General features: G+C 40.7%; 1 long non-coding RNA gene across 2 annotated transcripts; it reads right to left on the bottom strand.

The window, feature by feature from the left end:
* Positions 1 to 260: 260 nt before the first annotated feature.
* Positions 261 to 3,039, bottom strand: LOC121696253. Of its 2 annotated transcripts, none has more exons than XR_006026268.1 (3): positions 3,009 to 3,039; positions 970 to 1,066; positions 261 to 324 (listed from the first exon to the last, which is right to left on the bottom strand). It is a non-coding gene; the product is annotated as an uncharacterized LOC121696253 (long non-coding RNA). The 2 variants fall into 2 exon arrangements; XR_006026267.1 differs by lacking the exon at positions 3,009 to 3,039 and adding an exon at positions 1,242 to 1,428.
* Between the last annotated feature and the right edge of the window lie 16,802 nt (positions 3,040 to 19,841).

Raw genomic sequence — 19,841 nt, 5'->3', positions numbered from 1 at the left:
AAATATATTCTACAATTACACATCAATATTCTACGCACAAAAAGCTGCTCTACAGTTACAAATCTTTTCTACAGGTGTACAGACTTTTGCACCACCTTAGGGATGAGAAGTGTCTCGTATTGTGTGTGTGTGTGTGTAACAGGATTTGTAACTGTAAAGATGATTTGTGAGCCAGTGTCCAGGGGTTCATAATCCATCCATGCCATGCCTAGGGGGAGTTTCAAAGTACAGTCGGCATTGCCCCTGCCAACACCTACATGGTTTCTTGGAGGACAGACCATCCTGTCCAGAAGACCACCAGGTCTTTCAATGTCTCTAAAGAACCTGTAAGAATTAAAAAGACAATATCAGAAAATACTTTTAGTAGTAGTTTGTTTGTTATACAATGCTAGCCTGGTTAGCGCTTCGGACTTGTAACCGGAGGGTTGCCGCTTGAGTCCCGACCAGTAGGCACGGCTGAAGTGCCCTTGAGCAGGCACCTAACCCCTCACTGTTCCCCGAGCGCCGCTGTTGTTGCAGGCAGCTCACTGTGCCGGGATTAGTGTGTGCTTCACCTCACTGTGAGTGTGTTTCACTAATTCACGGATTGGGATACATGCATAGACCAAATTTCCCTCAAGGGATCAAAAGAGTATACTTATACTATATACTTATAATACCACAAGAAAATAATATGTGTGATTTACTGAACAAAGTTATAACATTTCATACATCTGTGATTCTGGGGAGCTAACAAATGTGGAGGGCACTGTAAGCTATATTACTGAATACAATGTATGGCAAATGTAGTCATCACAATCACAAAAGATACTTTTGAAAAAATACTTTCACATATTTTTCAGTCTGCGAGTGGTTCAAGTACAGATCTCTCATCAAATCCAAATCACTCTGATCAGCCAGGTTTCAAAATCTGTCGGGGGGGGGGGGGGGGTGGAGGGAATCTTAGGAAATATTTGTCATACCACTTACAACGTATTGTCTGAGGTAGGCTGTGACACGGCATGAGTCTTCCATTTCATCTTCGTCAACCTCTGCCTCATCTGGTCAAACCACTCTTCAAAATCATCTGCAACAAAAACAGTCCACCTTGTTTGGAATACTATTGTGCACTGTACCATAGCCATGATGTACTTTATTCTGTCAGTTGTTTTCCTCCACTTACAAATTTACCTTTGCAAAAAGAATGTGAGAGGATGTGTCATGCTTGCCATGTTTAAATTGCCATGCTTGAACATTAATACCTTAGGATCCATCAGAGATGAGGCACCTCGTGGGAACAGAACTCTAGCCAGTTCTGGCCGTTCTGTTATCTTTGGGAGCACCCCAGTATCCTGTAGCCCTCTTTTAAGGCCTGCTTTTCCCGTCTGCCTATGACCTGTTAAACGTATCATAACAACAATATTTTAACCTTATGAAGAACACATTGGATTCGAACACCTACCCTCCTTCCCCCAACATTCTAAATCCCATATTGCTATGTAGCATAGTTATGTTATACACCATTTGGAAGCTTGGACACTTGGGAATCTATACATCATAACCTTTTTCATGTACAATCTGTATAGTGCTTTTGGTTTTACTCATTTTGAGTAGGCCTAAACTGTTCGCCAAAGGCCATCATCTCTGGCCCCAGGTTGATAAAAACAAAAGCAGGCTCTGATTTAGCCTAGTCTACTATATGACTTCAACGAGGTGATCTTCAGTTTCGTTCTGCTTACAGTATCTCACTGCCACTGCAACGGCCTTGGAATGCACTCCGCTGCCCTGTTTACAAATGCTACAGTGGACTTAAACTGCCACCTTGTGGCGATAAGTTGTAATACATTTCACACAGCTGCATGAATCGCAGAAAGCGCGAAAGAAGTGGCCCCTTCTGAATGGGACCCACTGTATGTGGTAACAGTCAATATTTTTTTCATAAACATACAATCCTGCACTGTGAAAACAAAAAACATCTGAATTATACTTCTCCCTTTTCACCCAAATACAATAATGAAGGTGAAAGGTTCACCATTAAGTTATTAAGCCTTAATGGTGCTTCCTAAAGGGGGTATTGTCAAACCTGCTACTAAAATTACAGCATGAAGAAAGTCAAGGACACGCATGCCAGCTTCCACTCATCCCAGTATTCGATGACTGGTCTTAAATGAAAATGTATTGGCTGTGTTGTTTCTTTTTTTTGTGGGATGTCCAATTTATATGTAGAAATGCACATTTGCAAAGGTGACTTAGTATGTTGTCGTAAAAGAGGCTCTCCTTTTGATTTTGCACTGCCAATGTGTCTCTTGTGAGAAAAATAGTAAGGATTACTAGTGTAGGTCCATGATTTATTTTATAATTAATTAATGATTATAAGCATAAGGCTCTGCAGTCTCCTCGTTTGTTTTAAATATATATAAATCAACACTTAATACTATTTTTACAGTACAAAACAACTGTATTCTGGTATCTAATAGGTTGTGAGGGGAAAAATATGTAAAAACTGTCAGTGAAGTTTATTTTAGCAGGACAGCAGGACTCAATGGCACCTTCTGAAAGTATTCTGAAAACAGGGGTAATGTTTGTACTTATTTTGCACAAAAAAACAAACAGACATTGCTTACCTCTTCTGGAAATGGCATGTGAGTACTCGGTGAACTAGGCTCAACTCACTGGTACAGAGGAACTCTAAATAGTCCAGGTCCAGAGGCTGCCTTTGAAGAGCCTGTTCCAGTCTGGTTTTCAGCCTCTCTAATAACCTGCCAGTGTAGAGAGTAACTATAAATTTATCATAGATAATGATCTATCACTGACAGGAACCAACAAAAACGTTTGAAAATAAACTGACTTTTTAAGATCGACTAGTAGTGATTTCTCTTTAACTCTTACAACATATAAAACATACACATCCCAGGATGTTGTTTTAAGTAGGAATACTGCCGTCAACAAGTTCAAAAGGTGAGTTTCAAAAAGCATACATCGGGCGGCGACCTATTTTCATAATCAGTAAAATATATTTTATGACCCACCTGTGCTTCGGAAGGAGGCAGCAACTGGGGATCCATAAGAAACTGCTTACACAGAAGAAATAGATACATAGACAGATTAACATGATTGTCTACCAATGCCCAGCACTGTATTTCTGTATTATTTATTTTGTACCTTATGATCAGTCATGAAGAACCATCAGAAAATGCCAACATAGCCTAGCTGATGTTGACACCAGTTGGTATGTTTTGACATATCAATGGTTACTTATTATTAACTTATAACTAACTCCAGAGCAATCTGTTGAGCATCAAACCTACTACGGTTTTTCTGCAGTAAAGAGTTTCTGTTGCCTACTATTCACCTTATTCAGCCCCGCCCATTTTTTTTAAATTCCACGCTGTCTTTAAACTTCCGGTCGGCTAGCTACGTCTAGTTAGCTTCATTGGGATAACACGGCAGAAGAGGATAGAGAGGCTAACTTACAGAACAGCCGCTCCAAAGTCAGTTTTTTCCTAACTTCAGATAGGAAAGCTGTATAATAGAAATGTCTTAAGTCACCAAAATCCTAAATAAACGTTCCTAACTTTAGGATGACCCATAATATATGATGCCAGTCATCTCGATAGAGCTCTGCTATGTCAATGTATCGCAATGGATGTACTGCTCAATCGGAAGTTCGGAGACAATGTGGGCAAAGCTAGCGCCCCCATGTTTGCGCGCGAAATAAGGTGAATAAGAGTTCGTCAAGTCTGAAGTAGCACCTTACAATCTGGAGGTCAGTGTTGTAATGTAACGGAGTACAAATACTTCGTTACTGTACTTTACGTATCTGTACTTTACTTCGCGCTTGTTTGTTGCTAAAGGAGGAGGACACACAACTGAAACCGCCATGGAAGCATGAGCACCTACTGGAGGACCTCCCGTTATCATAGACGACCACCCCGACAATAGTGGTGAACTCGGTGAACAGGGTAGTGGTGAAGATAACGTCATACACCCGTGGCCGTATTTGCAAGAAATGTTTCTGTACATTGGCAGCTTTCTGTGAAGCTGAACACTCCGCTACCTGCCTCAGCGGCCTGTGAGGCTTTTTAGCATCGCATGACTTGTCTTCAGTCCAAGAAGAGTAAGACTGAATCAGGCCCGGGGTGGGTAATCGGGAGAATCGGGAGAATTCTTCACTTTTGGGCCGGTCGAGAAAAAAAATATTGACATTTGTTACGTTAGTCTATCTTTTCAGTAGGACACACTCCGCATTCTGTGCATGACACCAATGCAATGCCTCTGCATGGGTTGTAGCCTACGTGAGGGAGTTCTCCCCTCCCAAAAAGAGTTGGTTGGGTCCATATAGCCCGTCTTTTCCAAAAAGTTTTCTCAGATACGGATAGCCGAGCCGGCCCTACAGTAGACACAAGCGTCAGGAAGGATGGATGGTAGAAAGAGGCCAGGAGAGACTGAGCAGCAGATCAACCAGTCGACCACTGAAAATGATGAGCCCGAAATTAGTGATGAGGAGGCATGACTTCATTTTTACCTGAAGTTCATACAAAAGTGCAAAAGTTTCTGTTTCTGTTTTTTTCTTTGATGTCAGCGCTAAAAATATGCTGTTTGTTCTTTGAACTTAAGAGAATTGTGCCTGAAAAGTCCTAGAAAAGAATGTGATTTTGATTTGATGAGTGAGATTAAGAAGATATGGGAACCCTGAATATAATTTATGCTTTACTATAAGAAAGCCAAAATAAAGTTCACAAAAGTTCAAAATAATACCGCTTGCTTTTTACTTTTTCTTCAAATACTTAAGCACATTAAATATCAGAAAATTACTTTTGATACTTAAGTACAGTATATATCAGATACTTTAAGACTTTTACTTAAGTAATATTCTAAAAGGTAACTTTCACTTCTACCAAAGTGTTTTTCTAGTACGATACTTGTACTTTTACTCAAGTATTGCTTTCTAGTACTTTATACAACACTGCTGGAGGTAGACCTGGCATACGAGGCCTAATGGTTAGCACCCCTCTTGATAATAATGCTAGCCGCCTGCCTCGTTTTGCTGAGCCTACCTTATGACCGACAAACTCCCTTAAAACTTTGACCGCATTTGTTACAAACTTGAAACAAAATGTCTTCAAAAGTATGTTGAGTGTTGTTATTTATTTCCATCCACACACTACATTTCCGTTCGCACTTGTATGCTGCTTAAACTGACAATTTAGCTACCATTGCTATCCTACATTGAGATTGAGTGGGATTTGGCTAACTAGCGGTAGCTTGCTATATATAATAGTTATTTGTCTGTTGCCCACATTAGTTGCCATTGATTGATCTCACCTCGTTGCCCTGTATATCAGGTACACTGGCTGTATTAACAAGGAATAGTGGACATAGAACATGTCTGTGTGGTGTAGGCTACCAACATACCTCAAGGAATAGAGTGGCGAAGTCCCGCCCCTTCCGTTTGCCTCCATGGGACCTATCTTTCAAAAAAATTTGAACGGCAGTCTATGGCGAAAAAGAAATTATTTTCTGGTCCCGGTTGACTTGTGCCTTGAATTACCGATATGATGTTTGTCAATTTTAAAGAAAATGTTTCATGTAAAGACATTTGCAGTTTGTTTTGTAACTATTGAATTACAACATTTTGAAAGATCGTAATTCCAACGACTACAAACCCATCAGTCGTGCTAGTGACGTTAGCTCATTCACAGCCACACTAGATTGTACAAGCATACCAGTCAACAGGTCAATTGGGCTTTCCTTGCTGAAGAAAATACCATGAGTCAGAGGATTAAACACATCAGGTAAGTTGTATTTGTCCATAGACTGTACATTACATACTGTTAAGTGACATAGCAGGCAGCAAGATGCAACCGTTAACTAGCATAACAGCTCTTATCGTTTCATTACGTTGGTGATGTACATCGTTCAAGACGAGAGATTTAGTCCACTGAGTGGATTCGCACAAAACCAACATAACTTTTGAAGTCTATCAAACAACAGTACTTTCTTGATGTGAAAAATTATCTTTTAAATTCACACACATCATATGTAAAATTCGTGGCACAATTCAAACTGGACCAAAAGATAATTGTTATCTCTCCATTAACTCCCATTCATAATTTATAGATAGATAGATAGATAGATAGATAGATAGATAGATAGATAGATAGATACTTTATTGAAAATTATTTAAAAATTCAAGAATTTTTGAAAGATAGGTCCCATGGACCGGAAGTAGAAGGGGCGGGACTTCGCCACTCTATACAGGAAAATAGCGTGCTCCAAGCGTAGACTCCAGGTTTGGTTGCACCCACAGACAACGACGGCGCTGCTCCGGCACTGTGATTGGTTAGTGAACTGAGATTCATGGTTGGCTAGCCAAACCTGAGGATCGCCATTGGCTATTCAACAGGAAGCGCCAGAACAGTCTTAAAATTATTTGTATACTTGTAGAAAATACTTGTGCGAGCAGCAGAGATTTGTAATGGCAGAATAGTTTCGTAATTGAAAGACCGCAACTGTGGAATATTTTATACCTGTGGAATATATTTGTAAGTGAACGACATAGGAGTAATACTTAAAATTGTTCGTGTTATTTTTTTGTTAAATCACAAATCATTTTTACAGTTACAAATCCTGTTACACACACACACACAATACATATGAGACACTTCTCATCCCTAAGGTGGTGCAAAAGTCTGTACACCTGTAGAAAAGATTTGTAACTGTAGAGCAGCTTTTTGTGCGTAGAATAATGATGTGTAATTGTAGAATATATTTGTAATTGTAAAATATTTTTAACTGTAGGATGATTTTTAGCTGTAAAACCGATCTGTACACGTAGAATAGATTTGTAAGTGTAGCGCATATTTGTGATATTGACAATTACTTGTACAGATCATTTTTACAGTTACAAATAATTTCTACAGTTTCAAAACGTGATGCACACGTACAAAACTTTTGAGTCTAATATTCTTCCATAGAAATGCCAATCAATAACTTTTGAGAGGATTTGTCTGAAGATAATCTGTACCACATTTTGTGAAGAAAGACAACAGAAAGAAAGACAACAGAAACCCATTATCATTTCACTTGGTGCAGAAAAAGCTTTTGATATGGTAAACTGATCATTTTTATTCAATACACTTCACAAGTTTGGTTTTGAAAAGTCGTTCATCCACTGGATTAAAACACAGTACACATCACCCAGGGCCACCATTACCACTAACGGAATCACTTTACAGAGTTTCACATCAGGGCACCAGATAGGGGTGCCCGCTCTCACCTTCCCTCTTTGCCATTTTCATTTAACCTTTCACAGCAGCAATACGACAAAACAGGATAATCAAAGGAATTCAGGTAGCCAACAGATAACACAAAATCATTTTATATGCAGATGATCTTTTGCTTTATTTACAGGACCCACAAGTATCCCTTCAAGAAACTTTCAATATCACCAACAGATTCTCCCTTGTCTCACATTACACTATCAACTGGAATAAATCAATTTTACTACCCCTCTCAGATGATGCATGGGATTCTGGAGCTCAGGACAGGAGCCCCTCCACCTTCACACAGGCAACATCAAGTACATAGGGATTCAGATTTCCCCCAGGCTGTCAGAGCTTTTCACCCTCAAATACGCTCCCCTCAGGAAAATTGAAGACGAATACAAACGCTGGTCTAAACACCCTCTCACACTCATTGGAAGAATAGCTGCAGTCAAAATGAAAACCAGATTGACTACCCCAGATTAACTACTTTTTTTCTATGATCCCCATCACTCCTACAGATAAATGGTTCAAAACTCTCAATTCATTAACAACACATTTTTATTGGAAAAACAAAAAACCCAGAATATCACGCTCAGCACTACAAAATAAAAATATCACATGGGGGGCTTGAGGCACCAAACTTCCATCACTACTTCCTGGCAAATCAATTCCAGTACCTAGTTAAATGGATCAATATACACAAGCACAATTACCCATGGCTGGAATTGGAACAAGACCAATGCATATATCTCCCAGTTGCAGACCACAGTCAATCAAGAAATCCAACTTCTGCCAATGCATTACCATCCACTCAACTCATCATTAGATTTAAACAAGTTCACCCCTCTCTGGCACAACCCAGTGTTCATGATACAGAACAAATCTCTTCATTTCTCCACATGGGCACAAGATGGAATCACACATCTTCACCACCTATTTAAAGAAGCCCTATGCAACAATTTTAGCAAAAATGACCTTAATTATGCAGGTTGAGTCGTTCTAATGGTTCTACAACACTTTTTGGGTCGTTTGGTGGGTGCTTCGTCTCCCCCCAGTGCTTCTCCACGGAAAAAACGAATATGCAACTTTCTGGTCGCGGACCGAACACATCCAGATGTAACTCAGCGGAAGTATCCATTGGCGCCTCGAAAATGTAGTCAGATTGTAGTTTCTAAGAAGACTGCAAAACTGACTCCGACTTGGCTTTGTTGCTGTTGAAATTGTAAGTAGCCTACCTTTGGGTGAACTTCGTTTTTGTAATGTGATTTGATAGTCTCTTGAACAATGTGTTTGCTCGACCGTTTTATTGTGAGTCCTGTATGTGTTTAGCTTGGTTTCTTGATTGCTAGCTCGCTAGCTAGTGGGGGTTTAGCGTAGCAGTCACTTGCTACCGAAGCTGCAGGGGGAGCTATGTCGTGAAAAATGCGAGCCCAAATCAGGCGAGAACCCAGAAACAGCGAAGGAATAACCAGACCTGCATAGGGCATCTTTAAGAACCACCATTTCATGTCATTTAACACACTCACACAAAAATATGGGGTTGGGAGAGAACAATTCCTTCAATATCAACAACTTAGACTCGGGGGCGTCATGCAAACCAAAATTCAGGGGGGGGGGGCACAATCAGCCATTTTTTTTTCAGGGGGTCATGTTAGAGGGGGGCCGTAGATTTCTCCCCCTGGAAATTTAAAAATTCTGGCTGCTAAACATACCATTTCAATGCTGTTTGGGAAGGACAGAAATACAAGCAGAGCAAGTTCATGTAAAACACATAGGTTGGTGAAAGAACTGTAAGCTCAAATTCAGCTCATTAAAGTGTAAGCTCATTAAAGCATGTTTAGACACACACATTTACACTTAGGCCTACTATACATGATTTTAAAAACAGTACCATTACAGTTGTTATGATTTGATTGATATGTGACCTAAGAACAATCTTACATTTAAAAAGGTGCCGAGGTCTGACTTTGTGGTGCTCAGAAATTAAATTATTTTAATCTTAATTCATTTGATGAAGGACTTTGAAAGAAGTTTGACAGGTTTCAGTGCTGAGTAAGGTTAGGTAAACACTAAATATTTGAAGTAGTAATATATTTTTCATTACCATCATGGCAAGCAATAGGCTACCTCATTTGTAAGTTACCTGCAAATCATGAGCAAGTGACCTGATAAGTAAGTTATGAGCACATGAGAGAGACTATTATACTTTCTTGCCCTCTACATCACGGTCATATAACGATCCTATTTATATAAAACAACTTTAGGCCTCCTTTTGAACGGGTAGCCTATCCCTTTTCACTACATTAGCTGCGAGATACGTGAAGAGAACAAGTGGAGAAACATCCAACGCGATGCCTTGGTAGGCCTAATGTTATTAGGTTGGATTTTGTAGCCTAGTCACTGCAAATTTAACACCCTTGTTTCTATGAAACTGGAAACAATTGAACCAGGAGACTTGCCAAATATTTGTAATAGGTATTTGTAAGAGTAGCCTAGGCTATGTTACACTGACACCATGTACAGTAGGCTAACGTTAACGTAATGCTCTGAATTTGCGGCCAACATCAAATCCATAGTTCTAACTTTTTGATCACCAAGTCAAAATTTCCTGGTTAACCACAAATAATTCCACTACTTTTTATTGCTTAGCTAGACTACTTACCACTTCAACACCATTAACGGTATCTGTTTAAACTGTAACAGTTCAACTGTTCAAACTGTACCCTGTAACAGTTCAACACAAGCAAAACATTGCGAGCTCAGTGTTCGTGTGAGTTGTTACGGGAACATACACGGGTCTTCACATGTGCGGATTATGAACTTTCGGGTCTCTGGGCCCAGATGTATGAAGTGCCCCCCCACTAATTGTCGTACATGTGGGAGGGGGGGTTTGGGGGTCCTCCCCCAGAAATTTTTTAATTTGTTTGATGTGATTTCCTGTATTCTGGTGCATTTTGGGGATGGCCAATACTAAATTCAATCAGATTCATAGCCTACATCCTGATTTGTTGATATTGAGGCAATGATTCCATGCAAAGGCTTGGGCTTCAGGGCCCCCTGACCCCTTGGGCCCCTGGGTAGGCCCGTGCAGTAATCCATCCCTGGGTCTTCAGCTATTTTGCTACGGTTTATTACACATCCAGAAGAATACATTTGGGTCGTTATAGGCTCTGGCTTATTATGGAGCATAATAGGAACAAAGTTACGATCAAAAAAATTATCAGGGAGGAAAAATCCGAGGGGGCACGTGCCCCCTTAATTTCAATGGGCATGACGCCACTGCTTAGACTTACAATTAAAGATAAAACCAGACTTACCAAACCCTCTCAGCTTATAGAAGAACTTATGAAAATGAATAACTTCAAAAAAATTAACCTCCCAGCTATATACAATGATTTCCAACCTAAACATAACAATAACACTCCCAACAACCAAGTGGAAAACTGACCTGGCCTTCTCTCCCAACCCTGATTACTGGGAACAAATCTGTAAGAACAGATTTTTCATGACAGATAACACTCAAAAACAACCCTCAATACTTTAAATCTGTGTTTGTTTTTTTGTTTGTAAATAAATAAATTATAACACCTCAAAGCTTCTTCTGGTGAGTCAACACACAAAATGACTGAAGTGCATAGATGAGGCATTTACGCTTGATGTAAGCCTGTTGCAAAACAAGTCGATAGCAAGTACTGAAGAGAAACCATGCCCCCTTGTCAGATACAGGTCTCTATTGTCAGCAAGATGAAGGGTGTACTACGCTAATAAGCATTAGCTACAGGCCGGCACACGTGTCCCCATGTCTGAGAAAAATCCATCAGCCGACCTGGAGGTAAAATAGCCAGAGCCCGACTCTTGACAAACAAGAAGGGTGACGCCAATCAAATGAGATATGCATTTAGATAAGGCAGCAGTGGGAGATGGTGTGGAGGAGAGAGGGCTGACTGTCACAACCTGTCAGCCTACCATGATCACCCTTACTCTCCTTCAACACACACACACACACACACACACACACACAAACACACAGGTCATTGCAAATCCATCTCTCTTTCCATTGAAACCACTCCATGTGACCTTTGAATGTCAGTCAGTTAATGTATGTGATATTGTCCTTGCACGGTGGCTCTAATTGAATATCCTGGCCTGGTATAACAGTTTTTAGATACATCTGTTTACAGTTACCCTGATTAGTGATCGCTCGACCTTAGGGACTGTTGAATTAAATGTGTCAAAACAAAGCACAGATTTAGAAGTGTTATTCAGTATAAAATGATGGTAGTCTATTATCCTCATGAAAAGATATCAGGTATTAGATATTTTCTGATTATCCCAGAAGTAGCCTATTTATACACTTTCATCTATAATGCCAAGATGAGGCGAGTTTAATTACATGGTCACCCACATATGTGTTATGCTTGCATCTGTAGACTGAAATACCATGCAACACAGGTAGAAAAAAGTCTACCTTAAATATCAGCCTTTGATTAAACTAAACTGAAAGAAATAAAGCTTTGATGTAGAGACAATGGTTGTGAACAATGGAGGCCTATTTGCAGACCTTTTTTACATCCCCCAGGCTTAGTGTTCTCAGCCTTCTAAAATCTAAAGAGGCCACAGGGGATGCTCATCCGCTGTGCTCAGTCTTTATCCGAGCGGGTGACAGCAAAGATGCAAATGTACTTGGCAAAGGCAACCTGAAATTGTCAGATGGAGTTAGCCATCACAGGCACTTTATTCAGAGGGTTCCGGAAAGACTTGCTTCACATTACTTGACCTCGATGCTGGAAACACACAAGCTCTAGCTTGATTAGCAGAAACTAATTAACATTTAATTTAAATGCGACCTTGAAAGTATACAAAAAAAGGATATAAAAACTTGTAATGCAAATGTTCCCATGCTAGCGTACAGCCCAAGTTGTAATTACTCCAAAATGCTATTTAAATTATGTTTATTGTTCTTATAGTTGTTACGTCCCTAGCTGTTTGTGTTCTTGCTGTCTCGCTGTGTTTTTCAGACACTCCAGCAGGGGGCTTAATTGCTGGACCAGCCCTATAAAAGGTGCTGGTTGACGTCACTCCGGAGGCCGGCTCGTTTTTTGGTTCCTCGCAGAACGCTACCGCTGCCACGCCACGCTTCGCTTTGTGCTCCGCTCCCCGCTCTCGCCCACACTACGCCCCCACACTACGCCCCCACACTACGTCCCCACACTACGCCCCCACACTACGTCCCCACACTACGCCCCCACACTACGTCCAGGTGTCCAGTCCCTCTCAGAGTGACAGTCTGGGAGAGAGGCCTGGAAATTGGGCGGCTTCGTTTTTGGTCTTCTGGCCTTCACTTGCTATTTGTTTAGAACATTGCTTTTTGCATTAATTTATGTTCTAGTTTAATTATAATAAATTATTGATTATTTTCAAATTTATCCACCGTTGTCTGCTGTATTTTGCCCTTGCTTTATTTAGTTTTGTTATAGTTCCCTGACCCCTAGTAGGGGACATAACATAGTTCATAGTTCTGAGCAGATGCCTTTGTCAAAAGCAACTTGGAATTTAATCAATAAACATTACAATTAACAATTTACAATGAACAGTTTAAAGTAGTCATATAGACTAAATATAAAGGCCAGTATTAGTAATAATAGATTAATTAAATTAAACTGAATGATAACATACAAGATCCCAAAAACTATTTCTAGAACAAAGAGCATTAGGGAAATCATTCCACCAACGTGGAATCACAGAAGAAAAGAGTCTTGACTGTTACCTCCTAGTGCTGATGAACGCTCGACACAGCAGAGGACTGCATTGGGTGTGACGGGACATAGAGCTGGATCATGGAATTGAGATGGCAAGGTGCAGATCCACAAGTGTCCTGTAGGCCAGAGTGAGGAATTAGAATTTTATTTTGGCTGCAATAGGAAGCCAACGAAGAGTAACTAACAGAAGTTACATGTGTCTATTTTGGCTGATATGCTGCTACGTTTTGAGTAATCTAACATTCTCACTACACAAACAGGTAGGCCAGCTGACAATGCAAGTCAAGTTTAGAAAGATTAAGAGTCATGGCCTGCACAAGAATATAATTAGATAAGGTATGTTCTTCCAAATATTGTATAGGATAAATAGACATGACTTTGTGACTGAAGCTACATAGGAATTAAGTTGGTCATCAATTGGGACACCCAAATTGTGTGCCATTTTAGTTGGTTTAATTTAGTTGGTCAGTCAAGATGTGCCATATTGGGAAATAGTGGTATTCGTTGAGAATAACAGAGGCTCCGTTTTTGGAGAGAGTGATCTGAACATTGCTTTAGCCAAATTCAACAGTTATTTACCTTACCTAACTATTTACCTTGTTAATCTCTGACGGTGAATTTACCATGCAGATCGCTACACACACACACACACACACACTGAACATCGACACAGCTGATAGGAAATAGGCTACTTATGGCTCTTAATACACTGTGTGTACCAGACATACAAGTAGGCGCAGGCATCTCATTTGGCTCTTGCAGGCCACCGCTATTCGGGAATCCCGGGGTAGGGTTCTGAGATAGGAAATCAAAAACTTGCTTGCTTACTTGCTATTGGGTGTGATGGATTCCTGAAGAATGGATGGAATGGGATTAGGCATGTTGTTGGAGGACTTTCTTGAATAGAAAGAATCCAACAATGCTACCATATTTCCACAAGGTAATGCCTTTTTTAAAGGCTCATTGAACTGGGCACTAATCTTAGCAACTTTTTCAGCGAAAAATGTTGCAAGTCATCTGGACAGGCAAATTGCATGTGTTCTTCCCATTAAACGTCTCTATAGTCGAGGATATTAAACTGTTCTCTTAAGCTCTCTGCCCCAGGTAGCGCACATTAATCCACACTATACGAAATGTGTGTCGGCTAGTGTGTCAACGATGTGTCCTTATTGGTCCGTCCGCTTGAGCTTATGTATTTATCAGTGTGGCTAATAGAAGGGCTGTAAATGCCATTTCCCTGCCTCCCCAATTCAATCATTGTGGGTAGAGAGTTAATTAGCGGAGTTAACTGGCTAATTAACGGATGATGGCTGGAATCGGCAGTCCCCAGAGAGGCCCCCGGGAGGCCAGCTGCCGAGGCTCAGTGGGCCTTACGCACAGAAAGGGAGCGAGAGGGGGAGACCGAGAGAGGGGGAGAAAGAGTCTTTAACAGAGAAATAAATTTCCAGTGACACCGTGGAGCTGTCGTCAGAGAGCGTGCTGTGTGAACACCTGGAGGCAAGAACAGCCCACTCCCCCATGCAACAAAAAGTAATAGAGTAAATATATATATATAAAGAACAAAAAAATACAGGCTATATTTCAATGAAATGCTTCGCCGTAAACTTATCTTTTATACTCTCTCTTTTAACTAGTTCTCAGTATTTTCTGTATTTATACTTCACATCTGCAAGTGTAGATACACAAGGCACAAATTTGTGTGGAAGGGGGTTGGGAGTGGTGACCGTTTATTACAGCTGTGTTGCTTGTGTTAAAATGTAAATTGGAACTTTCAGGAATAGATTCCATAATTCAAAAAGATCATGGGAACACTTTAATGATTTAATACTTTCATTAACATTCTGGGCATGATTTGAATAGGTTTGGTTTACTCAAAAAACCCTCAAGTCAATCTGACGGCTATTGGGAAAAAAACATCATCACCCATTCTGAATCATTAAGTAAGCCGGCTGTTCAGTGCAAGATTTGTCCATAAGACTTTTTTTTTTTACTATAGTCAAAGTCCTTTTAGGCAAGTCCCACCACTCGGTGGCCATATTGCATTTAATTTTGGGCACTTACCGGGCATCTATTTCCGGCAGAACTGCGTTCACAACACCAACCTGACTCCAGCTGCGAGATTGGCACAATGTATTCACAACATACCACATGATTGGCACAATGTATTGGCACATGTCAACTTTTGGTGACTAAAGGGGCGGAATATGTGTAGACGACTGTCTCCTCATTAGAAAGTCTCTGCTACAGTAACTCAACTTACTGTAGCATTCTGTTACATTGAAAAAAAGTGTGAGAAATAATACTATTAGAATTGCCTTGTTTTTGCCGTTCAGTATTCAATACTTTCATAGACCTATATAGTTTTTGTAGTTGGAACAAAAATGCATACAGACTTGTGAATGGTAAACTTAATGCCATTCTTTTTCATTTCATTTCCAGCATTTTATGTTTACAAATTAATTAAGAACACCTTGAATCGAATAACAAAGTACAGTAGATTAAGGACACAAGAATGATTATGGGAACAAACAAAAACAATGGACACATACAGTAACTATCCATTGTTAGGTTAATTTAGTGTATTGCCAGAAAGCAGAGGACAAAGCTAATGTGTTTATGATGTATGGTACAGTATCTTCGGGGGCTTTGGATGTATGTGTCCTATTTTTAAAGATACAATAGACCTTGCCTTGCAAGCACTATTAAGTGTTATTGTCTTAGCTTTATCATTTTTATTTAGCTTGGCTTTGCTAATGTGGTATCTAACAGGATCTCTTACTCTAGTTGTTAAGGTATCTTTGGAAATGAGGCTGCTGTTGTCAGAAGCCTGTAGGGCTTGTCTGGCATGAGTCAAAAGGCTGCTATCTCTTGTTGTCATGATAATAGTTTCAGAATTTTCCAGAAAGATCAAGAGATATTTGCATTTAGTCTTCTGAACAGGGATCTTGGCTAGGGGGAGGCAAAACATCATGTGATCATACCAGATTTTGATTGACAAAAGTAATTGAGTTGCAAATCCCAGTCGTGGATGATGGTTCGTTGGCACAGCCAAGGCAAGGTTCTGAGTTCAGGTGCATGACAACTGTTTAAAATGCATGGCTGCATACATTTGATAAAAGGGGGGCATAATGAAAGATGCAGAGCACCTAATGTGTTTAATTATAGATGTTTCAGTAGCAAAAACAAGATTTTATGTTCTCCTCCAGGGTTCATCACACTTCGCGCTGATGCGAACCTCCACACAGAACTTCCACTGCTGGCACTGACTACACCCCTGAAGGGACAGGGAAGTGTGTGTGTCTGCATGTCTGTGTGTGTGTGTGTGTGTGTGCACGTGCATGTGTGTGTGTGGGGAGGGGCATGTTTGGTACTACAGAGAGGTCACTAACATAACATTAGCTGTAGCTTCTACTGCTATCACAGCTACACTGAGCGCTGTAGAAGGAGAGAAAAACAGCCCAGGCGCTGCTTCCCATCTGTAGATGCTGCGCCGTCAAGAGCACTCTGAGCAACCTGCTTCAGCAGAGTGCAACATGACAGATGGCATTTAAAAAGCAGGGCCGTCCATATGCTAAACGAGATATGCCCATTCAGACTGCTGGAACTTGTAATCGTCCAATTTAATGCAGATGACATTTTGGGGGCCGGTGAAGGACAGGCGAGTGTACAGCGTTTGCTTGGAACAGAAAAACTGTCCCAAGCACAAGGAAAAATGACCACTCTGGATAAAGCAAAGGGGGTGGTGAGGACTGCATTACTTGTGTTTTCCACCAGACCTTTCAAAGGGGCTAACTCCCTTCCATGTTTAAAGTGTCAACAATATAGCTTTCCTCTTTTGACTTTTTTTTTTTTAGCTGTGGAAGAAATCAGCATTATCAGCAGGAGTTTGCCATGGTAATGGCACAGCTTCTTCCTTCACTGGCATTCCAGTGACCAGACCACACTCGCAGCAGATTGGCAGATTCAGATCTGGGGAGAAGCATAAGGAGTCGCCACGGCGAGGGACAGAGTAATAAATAATTTATTTTCCATCAGTGTAAGCTAACATAACTTACATAACTGCATAATATTATGCAAAAAAAAATATTTTGTGGGTTATTATCAGTCAGTGACTGCGGTATGCAACAAGCTTGCGCTGAGCAAGACATGTTTCTCTTCTCCCCCTTGCCTTGCTTACTGTAAGTAACAGTATTCTCCAAGATCTTATGGGAATTCCTTCCTGACCAACCCTCTCTGCTTCTCCTGCGGATTCCAGTCTTTTTCTGCCACCCCTCTCAATCCCTCCTCGTCTGTGTCTGCCTGTGTTCTGTCAGCCAGCAGATGTTCATTTATATGGTTGACCCCTCCTTTTTGGTGTTTAATTACTCCATGTCCCCACAGTTAATGAAACAGTCTGTACTCTCTCACTGCACACAATTCCCAGTGGGTAGGCTGAGTCCTCCACGAAAGCCTGTTTTGTTGTCTTCTTCTTAGCCAGAGAATATCTACAGACAACTGCGCTGTCTATGGCTCAATCTCATCAAAAGTATTTCATAATGGAAAGTATGCAAGCCAACCCACATGCATTGCTTTTGCTTTATGCTTTTTTTCAAGCTCCTGAATATAATGGCAGTCTGTTTGGTGCACTATAAATATATATTCAACACCAACAAATTAAGGTCATCTACAAATACCTCTGACATACTGTTATTTTAATACCTTGCCGTTTGAGAGCCCATTGGAGTAATTCCTTTTCTTTCCCCCTAGTTATACAACTTCACTGCTTATCATTTCGTCCTTCAGCAGTTTCGGAATGTGCATAGATTACCGGAGGAGCCGTCCATGCAGAATACCAATTCAGAGATGTCAATGCTTTTAATATCACTCTTTTGTTGAAGAATGATGTTTTTATTCTCAGACAACCCATGTAACATGGATGCACCTGTTTGCATCTGTTGTTGACAGCGAAACTGTGATAGGAAGATATTGTAAATCCTATTTGCATGGTCTTGTCTGAGCATTACAAGTACTGTAAAAACAGGCCATGCATCATAAAGACAGATAATGGTGAGAAACAAATAGTTTGCAACCATAGTCTGTTTTGATTCAAGTTCAGCGTGTGCTGTTGCAGACAGTTGCCACGAATAGGCTTTAGCTTAGGCTATGTAGGCTAAAGAGTCATATCGTGGGGAGTTTTGTTTTGGCAAGTAGCCGTGTAATAAGCGTCGGGGTCCGGTTCACCCTGTCGGGACCTATTTCCCGATAATGACCGGCTTCTATACATTATCCCTTACTTAAAAAACATAGACGATAGATAAATAGATAAATAGTATATATACTCTTTTGATCCCGTGAGGGAAATCAAATCCGTGAATTAGTGAAACACACTCAGCAGACAGTGAACACACAGTGAGGTGAAGCACACACCAATCCCGGCGCAGTGAGCTGCCTGCAACAACAGCGGCACTCGGGAGCAGTGAGGGGTTAGGTGCCTTGCTCAAGGGCACTTCAGCCGTTCCTGCTGGTCGGGGTTCGAACCGGCAACCCTCCGGTTACAAGTCCGAAGCACTAACCAGTAGGCCACGGCTGCCCAAAGATGGATTGATTGATTTGATTGATTGATTGATTGATTGAATGAATGAATGAATGAATGAATGAATGAATGAATGAATGAATGAATGAATGAATGAATGAATGAATGAATGAATGAATGATTAATTAAGTACTTATTCTGGTTAACCAAGGTCACTAAGCAATCAGATTAGTGAGTCTGAAGTCAGCCAACAGTGCTCTTGGCCAATATGAGGTACATTATATTATTTTCCACACTGCTCTATGAATAAGGTAACTCTCATTAGCATTCTATTTTTGTCTCCCGTAGAATATACAATGTATCAAACATGACACGATCGAGCCAGAGAAGAGTATTTGAAATGTATCTTTTCAATTCCTTTGATGTGGAAATAAAAGTGATGTGCCCACAATGGGCATTTAGTCAAACGTCATGCGGTATCACTCGCTCAGTAGGGATTCTGCCACTATCGAGTGAAAGAAACATTTAATGACATGACCAATATGAAACCATTATTCGGCCCTGAAAATGAGACCACCTTGGAATAATGTGTTTCTGATCGTCTGACACATAATCTCCATGGAGCTCTGGTGGGTCATGCCAATGATGGATGAGTGGCAGGCAACACACCAAAGAATATTGATCTTCACCCCCCCCTGTCCGCTGTCTTTCATCAGTTCCTGCCTCTCTTTATTTACAGTGCTGTGACGGAGAATTCTTATTCTTATTGTATTCTTTTACACAATTCATTTCTATTGGTATTCCCTGAGCATTGCAGCAGCTGTTTGAAAAAGCACAGGAACTTAAAGGCATTACATAAGTTAGATAGATGAGTCAAAGAAAAGAAAAGAAAATGTATTGATAACCAGTCATTAACCAGTTTTATATGACTGCTTTCACTAGCTTCTGTCAATGTATGTATACATAGCTTGTTCTAGGTCAGTTATTACAGTGAGTTTTAAGTAATGACTTAATATGTTAGGGCTATGACACAAATGAGGAATTGCTGAGACTGAGCTGGCAATGTCTAATGGAATAATTGATAATTGGCACTCTGTACATTCTCATTTCAGCAGTGGGACGCTGAGAGGCTTTTCGATATGGAGGCCCGGCACGAGTAAAGTGTGCATGCATGCAAATGAAGTGTCGGGCCAAAGCCGCGCGCCAAGAGACGTTGACATTTCACTGACCTTCAGTTCTGGATTCACGGGCAGACAGAGATGAAGAAAAGAGAAGGGACTGCTAATGAGGGGCACGCGGCCCCAAGGCCACACTCCAGCCCAG

This window comes from Alosa sapidissima, chromosome 21 (genome assembly GCF_018492685.1).
Source record: "Alosa sapidissima isolate fAloSap1 chromosome 21, fAloSap1.pri, whole genome shotgun sequence".
Classification (NCBI taxonomy): domain Eukaryota; kingdom Metazoa; phylum Chordata; class Actinopteri; order Clupeiformes; family Clupeidae; genus Alosa; species Alosa sapidissima.
The sequence above is the reverse complement of the archived record's forward strand: the minus strand, read 5'-3'. Positions and strand labels throughout refer to the sequence as shown.